The sequence below is a fragment of the Mus caroli genome, unplaced genomic scaffold (assembly GCF_978045245.1).
Source record: "Mus caroli unplaced genomic scaffold, Mus_caroli_1 scaffold_1, whole genome shotgun sequence".
NCBI classification, from domain to species: Eukaryota; Metazoa; Chordata; class Mammalia; order Rodentia; family Muridae; genus Mus; species Mus caroli.
Genome location: NW_028227256.1, coordinates 175,037,032 through 175,060,080, shown reverse-complemented (window position 1 = coordinate 175,060,080; position 23,049 = coordinate 175,037,032). Strand labels below are relative to the sequence as shown.

Here is a 23,049-nt window from a genome sequence, read left to right as displayed (position 1 = left end):
TACCCAAGTTGCATGCAGTTAAACTTACTATGTAGCTCAGGTAGTTATTCAACTTGATGATTCTCCTGTCTAGGTCTCTTCAGAACCAGGATTATAGGCATGTTTTACCACTCCTGGCTTTGTCTTTTTAATACTTGGTAGAAATTTGGTTTGTCTCTGGATATTGTGAATAAAGTTTTTATGAACATTGAGTACATGATGTTTCCATTTGTATTGGGTAATAACCTAGGAGAAGATTGCAGGTTATATGGTAAGTGCCTGTTTAAATTTATAAAACTGCCAATTTATTTTCCAAAGTGACTGACCATTTGTGTCATTATATTTGTCCTTTGCTTTATTCTCATGTATTTGGAAAGCATTTTCAGATTTTAGTGTTGTGTTTTTTGTTTTCTTTCTTAACTAGTTTATATTCTTTCACTTTTAGAGGGGAGTGAAGGAGAGGAAATGGCAAGTCACTTAAACCTCTAAAAATTTCCTTTATTATTTCCTAAAATTTGATCCTAAGATCATTGTAAGACTCATGTGAAATAATGAATCTGCCTCTCGGTATACTCATGTTTGTCTAAGGTCTTAGGTTGTTCTTAATTCTGTAAAATTACATCTTTTCTGAAGTACCAGGATGAAACTTTAATATTTAGGTCATAAAATATATAATAGAAAACAAAGAAAATGGTACATAAGAAATTTTGTTGTTCAGAGGTCCCCCCACAATGTGTATCTGCCTTTGTGCATTCATGTTCGTGCTTATTGAAAATTAATAGCCATCTGAACATAATGTGAGTAGTACTCAAGTGTATGAAATGAAATGTAAAGACCCTTCTGTACTTTACCTCTTCAGCTGGTTCTTCTTCTGGGGATCAGTATCCTAATTGTGCATATAATATACAATATTTTTGGATAGCCGTTTTCTCATAATCTAGTGTTTCCGTTATGAAAATGAAAAAAATACCTTTGAAGGCCGGCTTATCCTGCTCACCCCACTCACCCTGCTCGCCAGTTCACCCTGTCCTCCTTTTTTGGGAGGGGTTGGGTTTCCGGCTAAGACTTTGATGTTAGATCATCACTTTTGAGAACTTTTATTTCTAAATTTGCTTTTTGTAAACGATGTTGAATTCCCAACATTCCCTTCATGGATTGTGCTATCTATAATACTTATTACATATTGTCAAGGCTTATAGTAGTTAAACTTGTTGAATCTGAAAAGCAATGAATAACATTATGATTCTTTAATGCTAGTGATATGATAGTACCCTAAATATAAAAGAGATTTTTCACACCTCAGTTCTCAATAGCATGTCTTCTATAGTTTATATAATAACTATTTTTCTTGAATTTCTTTTCTTTTCTTTTTGATTTTCTTTCCTATTTTGACTTTTCAGACAAGGTCTGACTACATATTCTAGACAGACCTTCAACTTGAGTTTCTCCTACTTCAGTCTCCCAAGTTTGGAATTGTCGATATTGGCCACAGTGTGGCTTTCCCCTGAATATTCTGATGGCCATGTTTTCCCCATGCTGATTGAAGGACATATGCCTTATTGACTGGGTTTTTTTTTTTTTTTGGTTTTTCAAGACAGGGTTTCTCTGTGTAGCCCTGGCTGTCCTGGAACTCACTCTGTAGACCAGGCTGTCCTCGAACTCAGAAATCTTCCTGCCTCTGCCTCCCGAGTGCTGGGACTAAAGGCCTGTGCCACCACGCCCTGCGATTGTTTAACTTTTTATTTACAACGTTTGAAGTACTAGTGCATGGTTTTCTGGATATGATACTTAAAAATACTATGGAATGTAACTCTCTGTCAAGTTCCACGCTTTCTGGAATTTCATGTCATTACTCTTGTTTTGGACTCATTTTACACTTTCCTGACTGTTTCCTGAGCTGATCCTTGTTTTCGGGAGGGATGTGTATGGGTGCTTGTCAGTGTAATATTTAAAACTCTCCTTTTGACTTTCATGTCTGGTACATTTCTTTCATCCAGAACTTTGAAAGTTGCTTTGTTTTGCTTTTAGCAACCAGTTTTACTGAGGAGAGGGTTGATGCTCATGAGTTATTTCTTCATAGGAAACTCATTTTTGTGCTCTGGAACCTGTTGATGCTTCTATATCTTTGGAATTATGAAATTAAAGGAGGATGAGTTGCAGTCTAATTTTGTTCATTGTGTTTAAAGTTTTAGGGGACAATTTGAATATGAAAGTTTAGGTTGGTCTTTTCTATTTCTATAATTTTTTTTATATCTTTGGTTATTTTTTCTCTTGTGTATTTTCTTATTTCCAAGAGCCTCTAAATTAATCTGAGATGTAAAACAAAAAATTCTTTATTTCCATGTCTTTCTAGGAAGGAGGAGAGAAACTTTTTCTTGAACATTGTATTTACTTTTTCTTCCAGTATGTTATTTCTGCTGTTACTTGATATTTGTAGGAATTATTTGTACTTTATAGTTGCTTTTTCTTATAATAGTTTAGAACACTAGATTCTATTTTGAAGTTTTCCTTCTTTTTAAGTACTTTGGTTAGTTGATTATAGCTCTTTCTTGGTGGCCGTTTCTTTCGGTGTCTCACGGTACTATTTGTACAGTTATGAGAGGATTGGGTTCCTGGCAGTGCTCTCTGTTTGTCACTGTTTTCTGTATTATTGACAAGAAGGTTTGCTGAGTGAGGATTTGTGATGGTAAGTAACTGTACTCCTGAAAGCATCAGTTGAAACACTAGAGTAACACATGTTGACATCCTCCACTATTATTTCTTGTAGACAATCTCAGTATTGTATGAGTAATAATGTAATGTTTCAGTCAAGCATATTTCACAGGGTAAACTGTTGCTTGGCATTTCTTTGGCTCCAAGAATTTCTCTTCCCCAAAGAATTACTTCTTTTTTATCCTGGTCAGATAAGTACAACCTGATTTCTGGTGTATTTATTTGGAAATATCTGTCTCCTTCACAGTGTGGTTTAAGCAATATTAGGTCTGAGTGTAGAAAGAAGGTATTAAAATTACTTACTCTAGTGAGTAAAATAAAAAGTTAGGATGAAGTTAAAATCATTGCCAAGAGTTGCTCTGTGGTTATTCAGTGGTAGAGCTCATCCTCCAACCACTGGAAAAGCCATAATACAGGTCCTGGTTTGAATGTTAGTCTTAGTTCTCAGACCTTTACATTTGGATCAGTTCTAGATAATTTAGCTCCTTTCTGGATGCTACCTTATTTGTACTTTTTTTTTTTTTTTTTGGTTTTTCGAAACAGGGTTTCTCCATATAGCCCTGGCTGTCCTGGCACTCACTTTGTAGACCAGGCTGGCCTCGAACTCAGAAATCCACCTGCCTCTGCCTCCCGAGTGCTGGGATTAAAGGCGTGCGCCACCACACCCGGCTTTATTTGTACTTTTAATGTAAGTCGGTTTTTGAGTAAATACTTTCCCAGACAATGATGAAAGAGAGCGAAATACTGATATTTATGTAGGATAAGTTAATCTTGTTCGTTAGAGATTTATCAATAATGAAATTATGTTCTTGTGTACTTTTTTATAGCAGTTGAAGATGGTGATTTAGATGACACACAAACATAGCATTACTAGTGTAGAATTGACAGTTCTTACTAAGTATGGGCTAAGCTAATACCTGTATCTTCCTCTATGGTGGATCTAAGGAGTACCTTCTAGACTAGCTTTGTATTAGCATAGGAAGCACCTGTATTTGTAGCAAATGCTTATTGAATTGCTCAAAAAATAGTGTATTGATATTTTCTGGGTGACTCCAAACTTTTTAAGCTAGATGTAGAGCTTTGCTTCTAGTTTTCTGAGTTTATTATATCTTAGTAATGTAGGAATATAGTACATTAGTAAATTGGGAAATTCAACAAGTTTACAAGATTTACATGATAAAATGAAATAAACTGCAATAATAATAATAATAATAAAGAACTTCTTGTACTTCTAAAATTTACTTGTTTAATAATACTACTTTTTAAATACCCAAATATTTTAGCCTACTTTTTTTTCTTTCTTTTCTTTTCTTTTTTTTTTTTTTTCTTTTTTTGGTTTTTCGAGACAGGGTTTCTCTGTATAGCCCTGGCTGTCCTGGAACTCACTTTGTAGACCAGAGCCTACTTTTTTTTTTATTAGATATTTTCTTTATTTACATTTCTTTTCTTTTTTTTATTTTTATTATTATTTTTTAAAATTTTAATATTTTTTATTACATATTTTCCTCAATTACATTTCCAATGCTATCCCAAAAGTCCCCTATAGCACCCCCCACTTCCCTACCCACCCATTCCCATTCTTTTGGCCCTGGCATTCCCCTATATTGGGGCATATAAAGTTTGCAAGTCCAATGGGCCTCTCTTTCCATTGATGGCCGACTAGGCCATCTTTCGATACATATGCAGCTAGAGACAAGAGCTCCGGGGTACTGGTTAGTTCATCATGTTGTTCCAACTATAGGGTTGCAGATCCCTTTAGCTCCTTGGGTACTTTCTCTAGCTTCTCCATTGGGAGCCCTGTGATACATCCAATAGCTGACTGTGAGCATCCACTCCTGTGTTTGCTAGGCCCCTGCATAGTCTCACAAGAGACAGCTATATTTGGGTCCTTTCAGCAAAATCTTGCTAGTGTATGCAATGGTGTCAGCGTTTAGAAGCTGATTATGGGATGGATCCCTGGATACGGCAGTCTCTAGATGGTCCATCCTTTCATCACAGCTCCAAACTTTGTCTCTGTAACTCCTTCCATGGGTGTTTTGTTCCCAATTCTAAGAAGGGGCACAGTGTTCACATTTTGGTCTTCATACTTCTTGAGTTTCATGCGTTTAGCAAATTGTATCTTATATCTTGGGTATCCTAAGTTTTGGGCTAATATCCACTTATCAGTGAATACATTTTGTGTGAGTTCCTTTGTGATTGTGTTACCTCACTCAAGATGATGCCCTCCAGGTCCATCCATTTGGCTAGGAATTTCATAAATTCATTCTTTTTAATAGCTGAGTAGTACTCCATTGTGTAAATGTACCATAATTTCTGTATCCATTCCTCTGTTGAGGGACATCTGGGTTCTTTCCAGCTTCTGGCTATTATAAATAGGGCTGCTATGAACATAGTGGAGCATGTGTCCTTCTTACCGGTTGGGACATCTTCTGGATATATGCCCAGGAGAGGTATTGCTGGATCCTCCGGTAGTACTATGTCCAATTTTCTGAGGAACCGCCAGACTGATTTCCAGAGTGGTTGTACAAGCTTGCAATCCCACCAACAATGGAGGAGTGTTCCTCTTTCTCCACATCCTCGCCAGCATCTGCTGTCACCTGAATTTTTTGATCTTAGCCATTCTGACTGGTGTGAGGTGGAATCTCAGGGTTGTTTTGATTTGCATTTCCCTGATGATTAAGGATGTTGAACATTTTTTCAGGTGCTTCTCTGCCATTCGGTATTCTTCAGGTGAGAATTCTTTGTTCAGTTCTGAGCCCCAGTTTTTAATGGGGTTATTTGACTTTCTGGAGTCCACCTTCTTGAGTTCTTTATATATATTGGATATTAGTCCCTTATCTGATTTAGGATAGGTAAAGATCCTTTCCCAATCTGTTGGTGGTTTTTTTGTCTTATTGATGGTGTCTTTTGCCTTGCAGAAGCTTTGCAGTTTCATGAGGTCCCACTTGTCAATTCTCGATCTTACAACACAAGCCATTGCTGTTCTATTCAAGAATTCTTCCCCTGTGCCCATATCTTCAAGATTTTCCCCACTTTCTCCTCTATAAGTTTCAGTGTCTCTGGTTTTATGTGAAGTTCCTTGATCCACTTAGACTTGACCTTAGTACAAGGAGATAGGAATGGATCGATTTGCATTCTTCTACATGTTAACAACCAGTTGTGCCAGCACCATTTGTTGAAAATGCTGTCTTTCTTCCACTGGATGTTTTTAGCTCCCTTGTCGAAGATCAAGTGACCTTAGGTGTGTGGGTTCATTTCTGGGTCTTCAATTCTATTCCATTGGTCTATTTGTCTGTCACTATACCAGTACCATGCAGTTTTTATCACAATTGCTCTGTAGTAAAGCTTTTTTATTTACATTTCAAATGCTATCCCGAAAGTTCCCTCTACCCTCCCCCTGCCCTGCTCCCCTACCCACCCACTCCCACTTCTTGGCCCTGGCTTTCCCCTGTACTGGGGCATATAAAGTTTGCAAGACCAAAGAACCTCTCTTCCCAATGATTGTCAACTAGGCCATCTTCTGCTACATATGTAGCTAGAGACATGAGCTCTGGGGGTACTGATTAGTTCATATTGTTGTTCCACCTATAGGAGTGCAGACCCCTTCTACTCCTTGGGTACTTCCTCTAGCTCTTCCATTGGGGGCCCTGTGTTCCATCCTATAGATGACTATGAGCATCCAGTTCTGTATTTGCCAGGCACTGGCATAGCCTCACTCAGCTATATTACTCACAGCTATATTAGGGTCCTTTCAGCAAAATCTTGCTGGTATATACAATCGTGTCTGGGTGGCTGATTATGGGATAGATCCCAGGTGGGGTAGTCTCTGGATGGTCCATCCTTTTGTCTTAGCTCCAAACTTTGTCTCTGTAACTCCTTCCATGGGTGTTTTGTTCCCTATTCTAAGGAGGAATGAAGTATCCACACTTTGGTCTTCCTTCTTGATTTTCTTGTGTTTTGGAAATTGTATCTTGGGTATTCTAAGTTTCTGGGCTAATATCCACTTATCAGAGAGTGCATATCAAGTGACTTCTTTTGTGATTGGGTTACCTCACTAAGGATGATATCCTCCAGATACATCCATTTGCCCAAGAATTTCATAAATTCATTGTTTTTAATAGCTGAGTAGTACTCCATTGTGTAAATGTACCACATTTTCTGTATCCATTCCTCTGTTGAGGGATATCTGGGTTCTTTCCAGCTTCTGGCTATTATAAATAGGGCTGCTATGAACATAGTGGAGTATGTGTCCTTATTACCTGTTGGAACATCTGCTGGGTATATGGCCAGGTATTGCTGGATCTTCCGGTAGTACTATGTCCAATTTTCTGAGCAACCGCCAGACTGATTTCCAGAGTGGTTGTACAAGCTTTTAGCCTACTTTTTAATGCTGTGATGAAATGCCTGAAAGCTACTTTGTAAAAAGAAGAGGTTTATTTAGTTTAGTTAGTATTTTGGAGGCTTAAGCGTTTGTCACCTTTATGAACTCAGCATTCTTGTAAGTTCCCTGTCAGGTGGCTGATGATAACTCTGTGGCTGTACAAGCCATCACATTTGAGGACAGGAGACAGGGAGAGGAGAAGAATGGCGGTAGTTGCTCTTTTATAAGTGTTCTCTTGTGTGAACTAAAGTGATCTTAGGAGAACTACTCATGAGGAGCATGGCACAGTGATCCTAAGGACTTCTAGTGTCACTCTCAAAATTTTTACCACATCTGCAAGCTGCCTCCAAATCTAACATCACAAAAGATGCTTGGGTGTCCTTATCACACTCCAACTGTAGCACTAAGTAGTAATTTATGAATGTAGAGAGTCAATTCTTTGATAACATATTACGATCTAATGTCTCAGTAGTCAATTCATAATAGGACTTGGGAAGTCAATATGATTTAAGAGATAACTTACTGTAAACATTTTCATTGATAAAATGATACCTGTGTAAATTTGTTATCCCTGTATTGTTTTTGTATCTAACAGATTGAACCTTTCTATTGTTTCTTTGTATTGTAATCAGTTGTGTCTTCAAATAACCATTTTTCTTATTTATATTGTATTTATAATATCATCATGTTTGTCAATAGAATACTTGTCTTGCATTATATGAAATGGTTGAGTTAAAGTAGATTTGGTAATGTAACAGTTGTGTCTGTAAATTGTCTCACAGGAGCTAAATCCTGTTATGCAAAATACACTGTAGCAATATAAGGATTGAAAGCAGGCTATATTGTTATTTGTGCTATTGTTGATCTAGTAAAATTATATAATTTGTTGTGGAAAGCGAAACTTTCTTTTTAGGTGCAAAAGATTGAGAGTCTTTCATTTTTCTTTACTTTGTATTTGTGTTCCTTTGTTTATGTTTTACTTATGAAATCACTTTATAGAAATAAGCTATAAAGTGGATAAGAAGAATGAAAGCAACAATGTGGTGTCCTGATTACTCCCAGCACAGCGTTTCTCCATAGAGAGTAGATAGCTGTGATGGTGACTGTGTAAGCCCTATGTTCAGTTAGAGAAGTATGCTGCAACTATTGAAACAGTGAATTAGGTAGTTTAAAGTTGTTTTGTTTTTTTTTTTTTTTTTTTTTTCTTATTTTTTGAGACAGTTCTCAATTATTTTTGAGACAGTTCCATGTAACCAGGACTGGCCTTGAATTTGCTCTATAGTGAGACTGGCTTTGAACTTCAATCCTACTGCCTCTACTTCCTGGATTACACATGTGTACCACAACCAATTTTAGATTTATTTCCTAATGGCTGTGAAAATTAGAGATTTAATTAATGTATTTGTAATATGAAATTTAGTTTTTTTATTTTTTATTTTTTTACAGTTTTCATACACTTATTTTAAAATTGTAAGCAAGAGAACCTAATAGAGAGAATACCATCAAGTGATAAGCTTTCATAGGTAAGTTTCATGGAGTTAAGGAATTGTGAAGTTGCTGTGACGCAGGCATATACTTAGGTGTTTCCAATTAAGAGTGAAGTTGTGTGTACTGACTTGCAGCTTCATTCAGTTTATTTAGGAATGTTAGTTTGTTTTTGTATGTACAAGACAAATACTTTACCAGGAAAATATATCTCTCTTCAAGTTATCTTTAAAGAACCAGAATTCTTCTTTTCTTCATTTCTACAAATCAGGCATAGCCATCTTGTGGCTCAAGGGGTACTTGTGGCTAAGAATAGTTGTAACACTGCCCAACATTTTCTGTTATTTAACTTGTGTAGTTTGTGTGTGAACTTTGTAGATGACAAAATCATGCTGAAATATGTAGAGGTTGGACATTCCTGCATGCCTTTTAATTCTCTTTTATGGTCATGCTTTACTGGGAAGGGTCTCTAATACAGTGTTTAATAAGAGAATGTATATTTTACCACAAGTTTTCTGTTAGCTGTCACTTTTCCACTTCTACCATTCATCAGACTGCAGTCCTTCTTTCTAATGTGCTGAGTTTTATGTAATGGTTTTTCAGTTTTTCTGAAATATTTTACTGTTTATATTGAAATGACCATTTTTTTCTTCTAATATATTGATGTGTGAATTGTCATTCTGGAATAAATCCTCTTTAATCAACATGCACTTTAAAATGTTCCATTTCTTTTAATTTTCTTTAAGTAATTTTTAAAGAATTATTTTATACAGAATTAAAAGTCTTATATTTAAATGGATTAATTTGCTGTTAATTAGTCTACTACTGCTATACTAGAATCTGCTAGGCATGTGTTTCAAAATATAGATATAAAATGTAAGTTTTGTTATTTGCTCTCTAATGTAATTCTTATAGGAATTATTAGTACCAACTCGGGGAGGTTGGAACTGTTAGACAAGAAGACTTAAAACCCCCTAATAGTAGAAAAGGTGAAAGTTTTTCTTTTCTTGTGGATTCTTCCTTTTTTTTTTTTTTTGTCAGTCACTGCTTAGATACTAGTGGGAAATACAGAGCTGTTGAGCTCATATCTTTTCTTGAGTGACTGTCTTTACAGCTTCTATTGTCTTTGTATCAGAAAAAAATTTTTAATTACTTGTTAGCATTCTGAATTATGTCTTATGCTAACTACACATTTCTGCAACTGTATTTTTTTTCTCTGTATTTTAACCTATGCTAGTTTCTGGTTGGCACTGCTATATTTTTCTTTTTGTCAGTGAAAATCTCCTTCAAGGCTAAATTTTAGTATCATTTTAGTACTTTTCCATAGCTCACAGTCTTTTCAAAGTTAGAATGTTTGCTCTTGTTTGTTAGATTCCAACAGTGCCTGATCTTTGCCTTCTTATGGCTTTGTATTTGGTCATTATAAATATCTATTTATTGAAAACTTCCCAAGATTAGGAGCTGTTTGCTAGTTACTTCAACATGCAGCCTGTTAATCAGTATTTAATGAATAAATAAAGAAAAAAAAATCTCTAGAAGTTCACAGGTAGCACAGATTTCAGGGCAGGGAAAGGGCAAAAGCAGATCAAAGGTATGCAAACAATCTGTGTTCTGCACAGAGTCAGGGCAGTGCTAGGATTCCTGAACCATGCTCTCTATTAAGTGGGTAGCACAATGGAACTAACGGGAGAGGAATTAGGAGAATTTACTGAATAATCTTTCCTGGCCAAGGAGGTTGAGCAGAATGGTTCTAGAAATGGTCAATATTATAAGTTAGGAAAGTGGGACACTAGAATGGGAATATAGTAGTGTTTATAATTGTGGAGGATTGATATAAACACACACAGGTAGAGAGATAGACTGGAGACATTGATATATATATATATATATATATATATATATATATATATATATACACATATATATATTTTAAATATATATATATACACATTCATATATATGTGTGTATATATGTATGTATATGTGTATATATGTGTGATTATATATAATTTGTAGGTATGTATATCATGGATACTATTTGCGTTACTTATAACACTTACAGTGCACTTCTAAGTTTTTAATAAGTAAATGATCACATTTCAAGTTTGAGAGTAGGCTTTTCTCCTACAATGTGGGTCCTGGTGAGTGAACTTAGGTTGTCAGTTCTTTATTTATTGAGCCATTTTGCCAGCTCTGCTTCTGATATCTTTAATTCTTACAAGTCTAAGAATCTTTTCTAGTGTTGGATTATTCATTTCATATATTGTAAGTGAAATATTATATAAAAGAGCATGGTTTTGGCTAGGTGGTGGTGGCACACGCCTTTAATCCCAGTACTTGGGAGGCAGAGGCAGGCGGATTTCTGAGTTCGAGGCCAGCCTGGTCTACAGAGTGAGTTCTAGGACAGCCAGGGATACACAGAGAAACCCTGTCTCGGGGGGGAAAAAAAAGCAGTTTTAATCATTGTAAATTTGTTTATATTAGAATATTATACTCTATTATAAAATACATTAATACATAAATGATATTTTTATTTTAAAGTTTCATACAAAGTAATGCATTGTATCATGGCAATTTTATATGTATATGTTATTATACTTCACTTTTAAGTCATCCCCTAGCCTGCCACCTACCTTTTGACATCGTTTATATCCCTTTCTTACTTATTCCTTCCCCCCAAATAGTACTCTATTTTACTTTCAGGTCATGTGTTCTGTTACCTACACTCCTCTCTCCTCAATCTCTTCCTCCCCAAAGCTTCTTCTATATTCAATACACTAGTCCCCTGTCCTCTGTCCCCCAACTGCCTAGAGGGGGGAGCACAGTAAAGAAGCATGTGTTGGTATCTTTATGTTTAAGGTTTTACTGCTTATATACAGGAGTTGTGTAGCCGGGTTGTAGGGTATATCTAATTATATGTTTTATTAGTTTTAAAAATTTCAAGCTTCTTTACATATATATGTATATGCACACATACATATATTATATGTTGAATATATTCCTTTGCATACACCACTGTTCTCTTTTCTCATATCCTTGCATTTGGTTCCCTTTGCTTTCTGTCTACAGTGTTAACTTATACATTCATGTCATATTTATTAATACACAAACAATTTTATGTACCTTGTTTGTTTGGTTTAAGGAACTTCCACAATAGACTTTCATAGTGGTTGTGCAAGCTGGCAGTCTCATTAGTTCTTTTCCCATGTTGTAACTATTTGTTTTCAGTTTTGAAAAATTGACTCATTTTATATATATTAGTATATGGCCACCATGCATGTGCAGTGCCTGTGGAAGCCAGAGGAGGGCGTTTAGATTCCCCTTTCTCCAAATATTATTAATGACCGTCTTCCTCTCTTTCTGTAGCTATAGTAGCTATGTAAATAGAGGAGGTGCTATTCAGTTAACAGAAGGCAAGTTTTTTATTCTTTAAATCAATGACTAGGGATACTAATGTTCTCATTCAATATGTCTGGTTTGAATCCCAGAAACCAATCCATCCACCTGTGCCTTCCTCTTTCCATCCCTCTCCATCCAGCACTCATTATGTTGCTCAATCACTCCTTTTGCCTAAGCCTTCTAGTACCTGGCCACTTAATTTATTTATTAATTAGTGAATGTTCATTGAGTTCTATCCTATCATATTCTTATTACTGTGTGTGTAGTTACTGTTGGAATGTGTCCCAGGTGCCTACTCTCTAATGGGAAGATAGAGATAATAAACAAGTAATTAACAGGAACATTTCATGTAGTGATAAGTGTTATGAAGGAAGTAAGCCATGATATGTGTTAGAAAGTTGTGGGTAAAGAAGATAACTGCAGGGGTGATCTTTGATGAAAGAGTCTTTGAATAGGGAAGTTTATATACATAAACATATATAATTTGCCTTTTTAAAGTGGTTTAGTTCACTGCCATTTATCAGTTCTATTGTAGTGCAACCATTCCTTATGACTTTATATAATTTAGTTGTTGGGTTGTTTTTTATTTTTTATTTTTTGTCTTGGAAAACTGAAAGTTTGTATTCATTAATCATCAGACTCTTATTCTTCTCCCAGTGTACACCAACCACTGTTCTTTCTGTATCTATGTGTAGATAGAATCTGATGGAAGGTTGTGATGTTATAACACTTTGAGGGATTTTCACTCTGGTAATGAGCCCTTCAGTCTGGATCCTGATCTTAGAGGCGCATTCTAGCAGGTCTGAATAACAGACATACAATAATAGCAAACATTTATCTCCTTTTCTTTCTCCTATCCCTATCAAAATGGAAGAAAAAGAATGAGATAAGAAGAGATTACCACAGAAGGCAGAAATAAATTTTTATCTTTAAAAAATCATGCTAGTGGACAGGCAATGATGGACTCCAATGAGTAAACATTATAGTCTGTAAGGCACAGTGCTAGCCATATAAAGTATAGTGCTATGTTTTTCTCAAGTTTTCAAGTACCTCAGCATTTGAAGACTCCAGATAGTAAGGAAGGGAGGAGTCAGAAACTAACAGGTGTAGGCCTCTAGTTCTACTCACTTACTTTTGAGATGCATAGTTGGTTTGAACTCAACCCATAGATTTAGGAGATCAAGGTTTATTCTTTGCATAGTCATAGAGAACGTGCCTAGGTTAAAAAACCAGGTAGTAGATAGCTGATTAGGTTAAAACAGGGAAACCAAGGTGAAATATACATCTGAACTGAGGAACTTTGGGCTGTCATTTTCTACTTTTTTCCCAGAACTTCAGCTACACCTGTCCTGCCCACCTTCTGTGTATAACTGAAGATATACCAGCATCTTCATATGCTGGTAGCTTACCACTGGAGCTCCCAGTTGTCAAGCCCTTTCTTTATATTAATATTTCAACCATTTCTTTTCAGTGTCTTATGATTAAATATAAGCCCAAAAATCCAAGACCATTGTACATGGGGGAAATCACAAATATAAAAACGAAAGTTTAAATCAACCAAACAAGAGCTGGTAGAGGGACTCACTGACAGTTAAGTACAGCAGGAACAAATAGACATCATAAGAGGGTCAAAACACAAAGCCCCCAAACAATAAAGTGGGTTGGCATAGATAGCTCTGCCGATAAAGCATTTGTGCTAGGCTGATTTGAGTTCACTCGCTGGAGCTCACACGAGGATGGTTGGAGAGCATCAACTTGACAGTTGTCTTCTGACTCCCATATATTGCTCCATACCTGATTTCACACACCATACACACAATAATAAGAACTAAATTTAAAAGAAAGCTGGAAAAAAAAACCTTCCAGGATTGTCCAAAAAGACACTTAAATGATATTAGGAGAACATAAATAAATGTGTGAACATCAGCAAAATTAGAGAACTCAAGAACGTTGCTCACAGAGTGGGTAGTTGAGCAACTAAACTTTGATTTTGCTTTAATTTATGCTGTTCTGTGTTGTCCCCCTCCCTCTTTCTCTTTGGCTGTCCTTCTTCGCCCCCCCCCTCCCCCCCCCTCCCCGCCTCACACACATGGTCTTGCTTGGACTTGGCTGAACTGGTAATTAACATGAAATTCAGGCAAACCTCAAACTCCTGCAATTCTGTGTCAGCCTTCTGAGTGCTGTAATTCTACGTCTCACCATATCCACCTTCTGCATAGTCTTAGAGAAGTTGAAACCATCAGTGGACTGTCTACTAATGGAGAAATCAGAAAGCTTGAAATGTAGGTCTCATTTTCTTCTCTTTCTCTTATACATTATACCCTTCGTGTTGCTTATATGCTAATATTTATCAGGAGAGGATATATAGTGAATGCTTTTTTTTGGATGGTATTGATCGTGAAATGGAAAAGAATACTTGAAAATAAATTACCATCAGTATTAAATTTATGGATGTGTTCTAACTTCTATTTGTCACATACTTGTTTAAAACTTGATTCTTCCTTTTTGAATTAATTTTAGCTAGATTCTTAGACCAAACTTTGAAAAATCAGCAATGAAGTAAAGCTTTTTGAATTCTTAGAAAGACCTAATAACTTTGTATTTTTTCCTGTAGGGGGAAAGATCTTTCATTTGTGATGATTAGATTCATTGATTCTGTTACCACTTTTGTGTTGTCACTTTGGTTAAGTACTTTACATTTATTGGGTCTTAGTAGAATATATGTAATTAGAGAGTAGTAGCTGTGATGATTAAGTGAAATTAAAGTAGTTTAATCACTCCAGCTAGCTACTGGACCTGAAAGAATATATACATTTTAAGTTTTTGTTTTCATTTTTCCTTTTTTGTAGTATGTGTTAGTAGGGAATACTGTTTTCCTAGATCTTAAGGCATGTTCTATATGAGTTGATGATAGTATGTATATATTTATATTTTTGGAGTGGCAGTTTTGTGCTTTGAAATACTTTCTTTTTTTAATTATTCATGATGCAACTGTTATTTCCTTATTTGTCTCTTGTCTTTTTAAAATTTTGTTTCAATTTTTTTATTAGATATTTTCTTCATTTACATTTCAAATGTTCTCCCCTTTCCTGGTTTCCTCTCTGAAAACCCCCTACCCACCTATCCACCCACTCCCGCTTCCTGGCCCTGGCATTCCCCTGGCATAGAACCTTCACAGGACCAAGGGCCTCTCCTCCCATTGATGACCGCATTCCACTGCCCCACACTAGGCCATCCTCTACTGCATATGCAGCCGGAGTCTTGAGTCCCACCATGTTTTCTTTGATTGGTGGTTTAATCCTAGGGAGTTCTGGGGGTACTGGTTAGTTCATATTGTTGTTCCTCCTATGGGGCTGCAAACCCCTTCAAGCTCTTTGGGTCCTTTCTCTAGCTCCTTCATTGGGGACCCTGTGCTCAGTCCAATGGATGGCTGAGAGCATCCACTTCTGTATTTGTCAAGCACTGGTAGTGCCTCACAGGAGACAGCTATATCAGGGTCCTGTCAGCAAGCGCTTGTTGGCATCCACAGTAGTGTCTGGGTTTGGTAGTTGTTTATGGCGTGGATCTCCAGGTGGGGTAGTCTCTGGATGGTCATTCCTTCAGTCTGTGTTCCACAGTTTGTCTCTGTAACTCCTTCCATGAGTATTTTGTTCCCCCTTTTAAGAGGATCAAAGTATCCATCCACACTTTTGTCTTCCTTCTTACTTTCTTAATTATCTAACCTCTTACACTGTGAACTAGATGTCCATTTACTATTCTTGTAGTTTCGTAGTCACTCCTGATTTGCTTTTACTTTTAAAAGTTTTATTTTAAGATAATTTCAAAACATTTGTTCTGGTGGGTTTTTTGTTTTTGTTTTTGATTTTTGTTTGATTTGAATCCTGAATTATATGACTGTGATACGTTTATTGAATTTATTTATTTTTTATTTTTTGGTTTTTTTTTTGAGACAGGGTTTCTCTGTATAGCCCTGGCTGTCCTGGAACTCACTTTGTAGACCAGGCTGGTCTCGAACTCAGAAATTCGCCTGCCTCTGCCTCCCTAGTGCTGGGATTAAAGGCGTGCACCACCACGCCCAGCTGATATGTCTATTTTTAAAAGGCTAGGTTAATGTGTTTGTAGGATTGAGGTTATTTGACCATTTGACTTTATTGTTAGAAAATGGTCTGAGTTGTGAAATCTAGTTCTCAGTGAAAATAAAATAGAGGTGGTGGTCATTAGTTTTCTTCCTACCGAGATAAAATGGATTTCTTGATGTCTGCTTGCTTTATTCAAGCTGTTGCTTTATTTTTAGAGCCATATGAATTTTGTCCTTTTCTGTACAAACTCTTCTTTTCTCCCATAGTTTGGCCTTTTTATTTCTGGAATGATAGAAAGGAAGGTGTGTGTGTGTGTGTGTGTGTGTGTGTACACAATTCTGAGTAATGTGCTAAGGATGTAGCTCAGGAGGTAAGGTGAGTGGTTGTTCAGTGTGCACAAGGATCTAGGTCGAGTTTTCAGCATTGCCTAAACCTAGCATTGTTGCACATGCCTGTACTTCTAGTACTCAGGAGGTGGAAAGAAGAGGATGAAAAGTTGAAAAGTATCTAGCTGCATACAGCACGTCAGGTTGGAGGCTAACCTTGACTACATGAGACTTAGTCTGCAAAGACCCTTCTCATTTTATAATTAGTAGGTTGCAAAGCTAAGTTCAGTCTAGTTGCCATTGCTAAAGGGGTTCTTTATAATGATGACTGCCAGCTTAAATCATGTTCCTAGCTTTTTAGTTTCCTCTTCTTGTGGCCTAGATTATGTATTTGGATAAATTCTATAATCTCAGCTGAACTAAAAGCTCTTTTGCTCACTTTTATCTTATGTATCTAGCATATAATTATCATTCAGGACATCTTAATAAATTAACAATTCCCCACAAGTAAATGAATAGAAATGTAATGACAACTAAAAGGTCACACTTTTCCTTAGGATTATAATCATAGCCTTTGCTTTGGCCAACACTGAGTTTCAAAGGAAAGAGTGATCAAGGTGGTTATAGAGGTCGCACAGACTTTATCTGCCTCAGCACAGGGGAGCACCAGGGCCAGGAAGTGGGAGTGGCTGTGGGAGCGTGTGGGGGTCTTTTGGGATAGCATTGGAAATGTAAATGAAATAAATACATAATAAAAATAAATAAATAAAACATTCAGCAATCAAAAAAAAAAAAAAAGAAATGGCTTTCATTATTGTTTGTCCAAGAACAGTGACCATTCCCTAGTACAGGAAGCGACTTTCAAACACTTTTGGCAAAGCTAAGAAGCAGTACTGTCCTTGACCCTTAGATCAAATGTTATAGAACCTGAATTTCTTTAAATCTTCTTCAGTCAAGAAAAAGAAAATCAACATTTTGATTAAGTGAAAAATTTATTTTATTTATATTGAGCTTTTTGTACAAAGGACCTGACTAAATTTGCTAACAAAGTAAAATTTTATTTTTTCTAGTTACATTTTAAAAATGTTTTCTTTCAAGTATATAAAATGAGCTCAACTGTAGATTAGCAGACAAACATGTTGATTCAGCCCATAGCTACTGAGTTAAGCCTGGAGGGGCACAATTTGTTCTTTACCCTGTTCCATGACACTGTGTTTCCTTCCTCTTGTCTGTGTTGAGGGAAGGAGACTGAAATAAGTTACTCTGGACAGCACTACCTGAACTGTTGAGAGGAGCAGGGAAAAGAATTTTCAATCATTTGTTTTTAATTTTTGTCTTTAGCATAAAGCCAATGTACACATCCCATGTATATTGTGAAATACCCATGTCGAACAATTACTCACAGCCCTATTTTGCTCATGCTTTTTTGTAAAGCAGTTTGGCTTAATGCTTTGTTTGGAATAGTCTGCACTTACAAAGATATGAGTTAGGTGTCCTATGATGTATTACATTTTTAGGGCCTACTTGAGTTGGGAAACAGAATGCACTCTGCTATAATCAGCAGAATTTTATATACTCACATGTAGAAGGCTATGGTTGGGATTTCATAAAGTTTATATAAACTTGTTTTAATGAGCCAGAGTAAGGTGATCCTTGGTATTTAAAGTAGCTTTTAAAATATAATCAGGATATTTAGCAGCTAATGTAACATAGCCCTATATGCTTTTGCATATATTTTGCTGTGAATTTTAAATGAGAAAAGGGAAATTTTACTGAGTACAAGCTTACTGAACAGTAAGCTGTTTAGCATCATTTCCTAAAGGGTATATTATTAATAATGCCTCTTTAAGAATAAATTGTTTTTTGAGAAATACATAGAGCAAAGAAAATAAAAAGTTTTGAGGTGCTGAAATTTAAAAAAATTATATAATAAAATTTCAAAATATGTTTTGTTAGGTTTTACAGACTTTATTGATTTTTTTTTTTCTGTGAAACTTCTAGAATGGAATCTGATGGTGGATGTGGGAGAGACAATGGGTAGTAACATATTTAGTTAGAACATAATGGTTATATTTAATTATAATTTTCATTATGCTAGCAGTGATTATAATTTACTGATTAATGTTCTTATTCAACCTGTTTCTCTGACTGCTGTCTGATGTTTGCTGTAGAATCCTATGCTTAATTTTTTATTGGTAGAATGAGGACTCTTGGATCTCTTGATTGAATTATTAAATTGAAACAGATTAGTAAATAGGAGATAGGAACATTGCCTCTACTTTAGCCTGACTCAAAATTGACTAATGCTTTTTTTCAGAACAGTTCTGTGTTGGCTGCTCTGTCTTGGTTTTGCTGGTTTATCTTCTCTAGGTGCTTGGGCTTCAAAACAGTTACTGTTGACCTTTATTTTCCTCACTCAACCCTGCTCAGCTTTGGTCATGAAATACCAAGTAAGGTTTCATCAGTGTCCCTCCTATTTTCTGAGCTAGACATTTAGCTGAAAGTTATATGAAGGGGTGATTAGTAAGCATTAATAATTTTTCAAATTATTAAATCTATATGATATGTTTGTGATATGTGTGCTTTGAAGCCACTGGTTCTGAACCTGTGGGTCACAACCCCTTAAGGGGTCCCATATCTGCTAACCTGCTTATCAGATGTTTGCATCACAGTCAAGGACAGTAGCAGAATTACAGCTGTGAAATAGCAACAAAATAGTTTTATGGTTGGGATTACTACAATATGAGGAACTGTTAAAGGGTTGCAACTTTAAGAAGGTTAAGAACCAGTGCTCTAGGTTTTACTTACCTGTATGAACTCCTAATCCCCTGCCTCAACTTTCCCAGTTTTGTGATTAGAGCCATGAGCTACCACATTTGGCTAGGCTTGTCCTATTGTTTTCTATCACTGGATGGCTTATATTAATTTCTACTCCATGTTCTTGGTAGCGCTCTTTTGTTTAGGAAAGTGATACAAATGCCCTAACCTAGCACTAGTGAGCAGCACCAACTACTATTCTAGCTTCAGCCTTCCCCATATTTTGTTTCATAGTGCATGGCCTCTGAATGCTTTAGTTGTACATTATCATGAAATGTTTACTTTTGTAGCTTTTGTATAACCCTCAACATGATTCAAATCAAGTGCTAATATTCTGTAATCTTTCCAGCTTAAAGTGCTGTTGTTTTTTCTTAACATTATTTTAAACTATTTTAGTGTAGGTATGTATAATAGTTATTAATATACCTGACTAATCTAGTCTAAGAGTTTATGTTTTTTGAGGCAATAGATTATTGAAGTTAACTGCTTTGACTTACAATCATTTAGATAGAGTTATAAACACACACACGCATATAACTTGAATTTATATCTTGCTGAGCAAAGTAAAAAGCAAGTGTAGTATTCCTGAATGGTATACTGGTTCTCCATGGTCCCAGTTCTTCTGCAAATGGTTCCTGTCAGTGCATGCTTATTTGCACCAAGCCAGAAGAGGAAAAGACATAGAAGACCACCTAGGACAGATTTATTAGTGGGCCAGCCTAACAGTGGCACTTCTTGCTGCCCACATTTTGTCATCTACAACTCAAATGGCCTATTGACTAAAGTGAGTGCAGAGTAGTATGCCTAGGAAGAAGTTATAGTGTATATACGGACATTTCCAGAGTGCTTAAAAGCTTGTAGTTTTCAAGTTGGATAAATCTGTATCTTAAATCTGGATGTATTGCTTATCAGAGATGTGATCAGGAAATTTTAAGTAATAATGCAAAATATTTCACTTATAGTAATTTCTCATAACTATTGGCTGTTACTATCATCTTCAATAACATAACTTTGTTCAACAGACATCTTGATATATATATATATATATATATATCAATATATCATACATCTTGAGATATATATATATATATATATATATATATATATATATATATATACATACATACATACATATTGGGGGTTTTGTTTGTTTTTTTTTTGAGGCAGCATTTCATTATGTAGCCTGAGTTTCCATAGAACTCAACCTGTACCTCAGGCTGCTCTAAAACTCATGATCCTCCTGTATTAGCCTCCCATGTGCTTAGCTTACAGATGTGAGTCACCATGAGTAGCTAGTTGTATGTCAATCTAAAATGGCTGCATTGTGTTTCTTGTTTCATAATTACTTTTCTCTAGTTAATATTATGCTGGGAATAACAGAAGATTTATTTATACCAGAAATTATAACTTATTTAATTATTAACATTTCTTAAATATACTTTAGAAGAATGGAAATTATTTTTGGAGAAGTTTAAAGATAAAGGAGAAAGAACTTCTAGGAGGTAAGAAAGAAATGTGAACTGGAGATAAGACTCAACTTATAGAGTGCCTACCATGCACAAAAACCAAGCTTTTATCTAACTAATTGAGCATGTAAGTGCACATTATAATGTAGGCACTCAGGAGGTGGAGATTCATAATTCAAGGTGATCCCCTACTGTATAATGAGATTAAAGCTAGCCTGGAGTATTTGAGAGACAGTGCCTTAAAACAACCAACCGAGCCACATCAACAAAACCAAAGTGACATATATAAACAGTCTAAAAGTCATTGTCATAATGGTGTAGTGTACACCTGTGATCCCAGAACTTGGGAGACTGATGAAGGAAGATGGAGATCTAGAGAATAGCTTGAGTTAATTTAAGATGAAGAGAGGGAAAGGAAGAGAGCAAGAACAAGAGGAAGAGAAGCTAAGAAAATTTGAAAACAAAAGTTTCTAACATCACAACGGCAGTTCTTTGGAGAGAAGTCAGAAGCAGCAGAATGAGGTAATTATTGAAGAACTAGGAACACACAGAGAAAAACCTGTCTTAAGTAAATCTATGTATGTATGTATGTATGTATGTATCAATCTAATGACCAGCACTGAAAGGCTTCATTTGTTCAGGCACATAGAGTATATTTTAAAAAGAGGAGTATCTTTTAGGTTGGCCCATGCCTGTAATCCTACCATTTCACAGGTTGAGTCTAGAGAATTTCCAGTAGTTTGGAGACCAAAATGGGGCAGTTAGTGAGTCCTGAACAGCTTTGGCTGCAGTATAAGATACTGTCTCAAAAAGTGAAGAAAAATGAATATGTTTTGCTACTGTGAATTAGTTTTTCTCCTAATACTTTAATATGAATATTGATAAACACATTTTGAGTACATGACATTGATAGATTGAATCCACTTCACCAAAATACATTTTGACTAACCAGTCTGTCAACAATATAATTTCAGAATTCTTTTTTGTATTTTTGTTTTTAATCTGTTTATAAATGATATTTATTGATTTACATATTTTTATTAGATGTTTTCTTCATTTACATTTCAAATGCTATCCCCTGTCCTAGTTTCCTCTCTGAAAATCCCCTATACCCTCCTCCCTCCCCCTGCTCCCCAACCCATTCCCTCCCACTTCCTGGCTCTGGCATAGAATTTTTGCAAGACCAAGGGCCTCTCCTCCCATTGATGGCCGACTAGGCCATCCTCTGCTACATATGCAACTAGAGACACGAGCTCTAGGGTTACTAGTTAGTTCATACTGTTTTTCCTCCTATAGGGCTGCAGACCCCTTCAGCTCCTTGGGTACTTTCTCTAGCTCCTTCATTGGGGACCTTGTGGTCCATCCAATAGATGACTGTGAGCATCCACTTCTGTATTTGCTAGGCACTGGCATAGCCTCACAGGAAACAGCTATATCAGGGTCCTGTCAGCAAAATCTTGTTGGTATATGCAAAAGTGTCTTGGTTTGGTGGTTGTTTATGGGATGGATCCCCAGGTGGGGCAGTCTCTGGATGGTTGTTCCTTCATTCTCTGCTCTGAACTTTGTCTCTGTAACTCCTTCCATGGGTATTTTGTTCCCCCTTCTAAGAAGGAAGGAAGTATCTACACTTTGGCCATCCTTCTTTTTGAGTTTCATGAGTTTTGCAAATTGTATCTTGGATATCTTAAGTTTCTGGGCTAATATCCATTTAACAGTGAGTGCATGTCATGTGTGTTCTTTTGTGATTGTGTTACCTTACTCACGATGATATTTTCTAGTTTCATCCATTTGCCTAAGAATTTCATAAATTCGTTGTTTTTAATAGCTAAATAGTACTCCATTGTGTAACTGCACCACATTTTCTGTATCCATTCCTCTGCTGAGGGACATCTGGGTTCTTTCCAGCTTCTGGGCTATTATAAATAAGGCTGCTATGAACATAGTGGAGCATATGTCCATATTACATGTTGTAGCATCTTTTGGGTATATGCCCAGGAGGGTATTGCTGGATCCTCCAGTAGTACTATATCCAATTTTCTGAGGAACCGCCAAACTGATTTCCAGAGTGGTTGTACCAGCTTGCAATCCCACCAGCAATGGAGGAGTATTCCTCTTCTTCCACATCCTCACCAGCATCTGCTGTCACCTGAGGTTTTGATCTTAGCCATTCTGATTGGTGTGATGTGGAATCTCAGGGTTGTTTTGATTTTCATTTCTATGATCACTAAGGACTTGAACATTTCTCTAGGTGTTTCTCAGCCATTCAGGATTCCACTGTTGTGAATTCTCAGTTTAGTTCTACACCCCGTTTTTTTGATTGGGTTGTTTGGTTATTTGGTGGTTAGCTTCTTGAGTTCTTTATATATTTTGGAAACTAGCCCTCTATTGGATGTGGGGTTAGTGAA

General features: G+C 36.2%; 1 protein-coding gene across 3 annotated transcripts in view; it reads left to right on the top strand.

Annotated features, from left to right (window-relative positions):
• Akt3 (AKT serine/threonine kinase 3) overlaps nucleotides 1–23,049 on the top strand; it is a 241,042-nt gene that overhangs the window by 10,453 nt on the left and 207,540 nt on the right. The window contains exon 2 of one of the 3 annotated variants that reach the window (XM_085843271.1): nucleotides 8,519–8,595. The exons of the other annotated variants lie outside the window; for them this stretch is intronic. The gene's annotated coding sequence lies outside the window, so the exon portion shown is untranslated. The remainder of the gene's footprint in view (nucleotides 1–8,518; nucleotides 8,596–23,049) is intronic. 3 annotated transcript variants of the gene reach the window in all.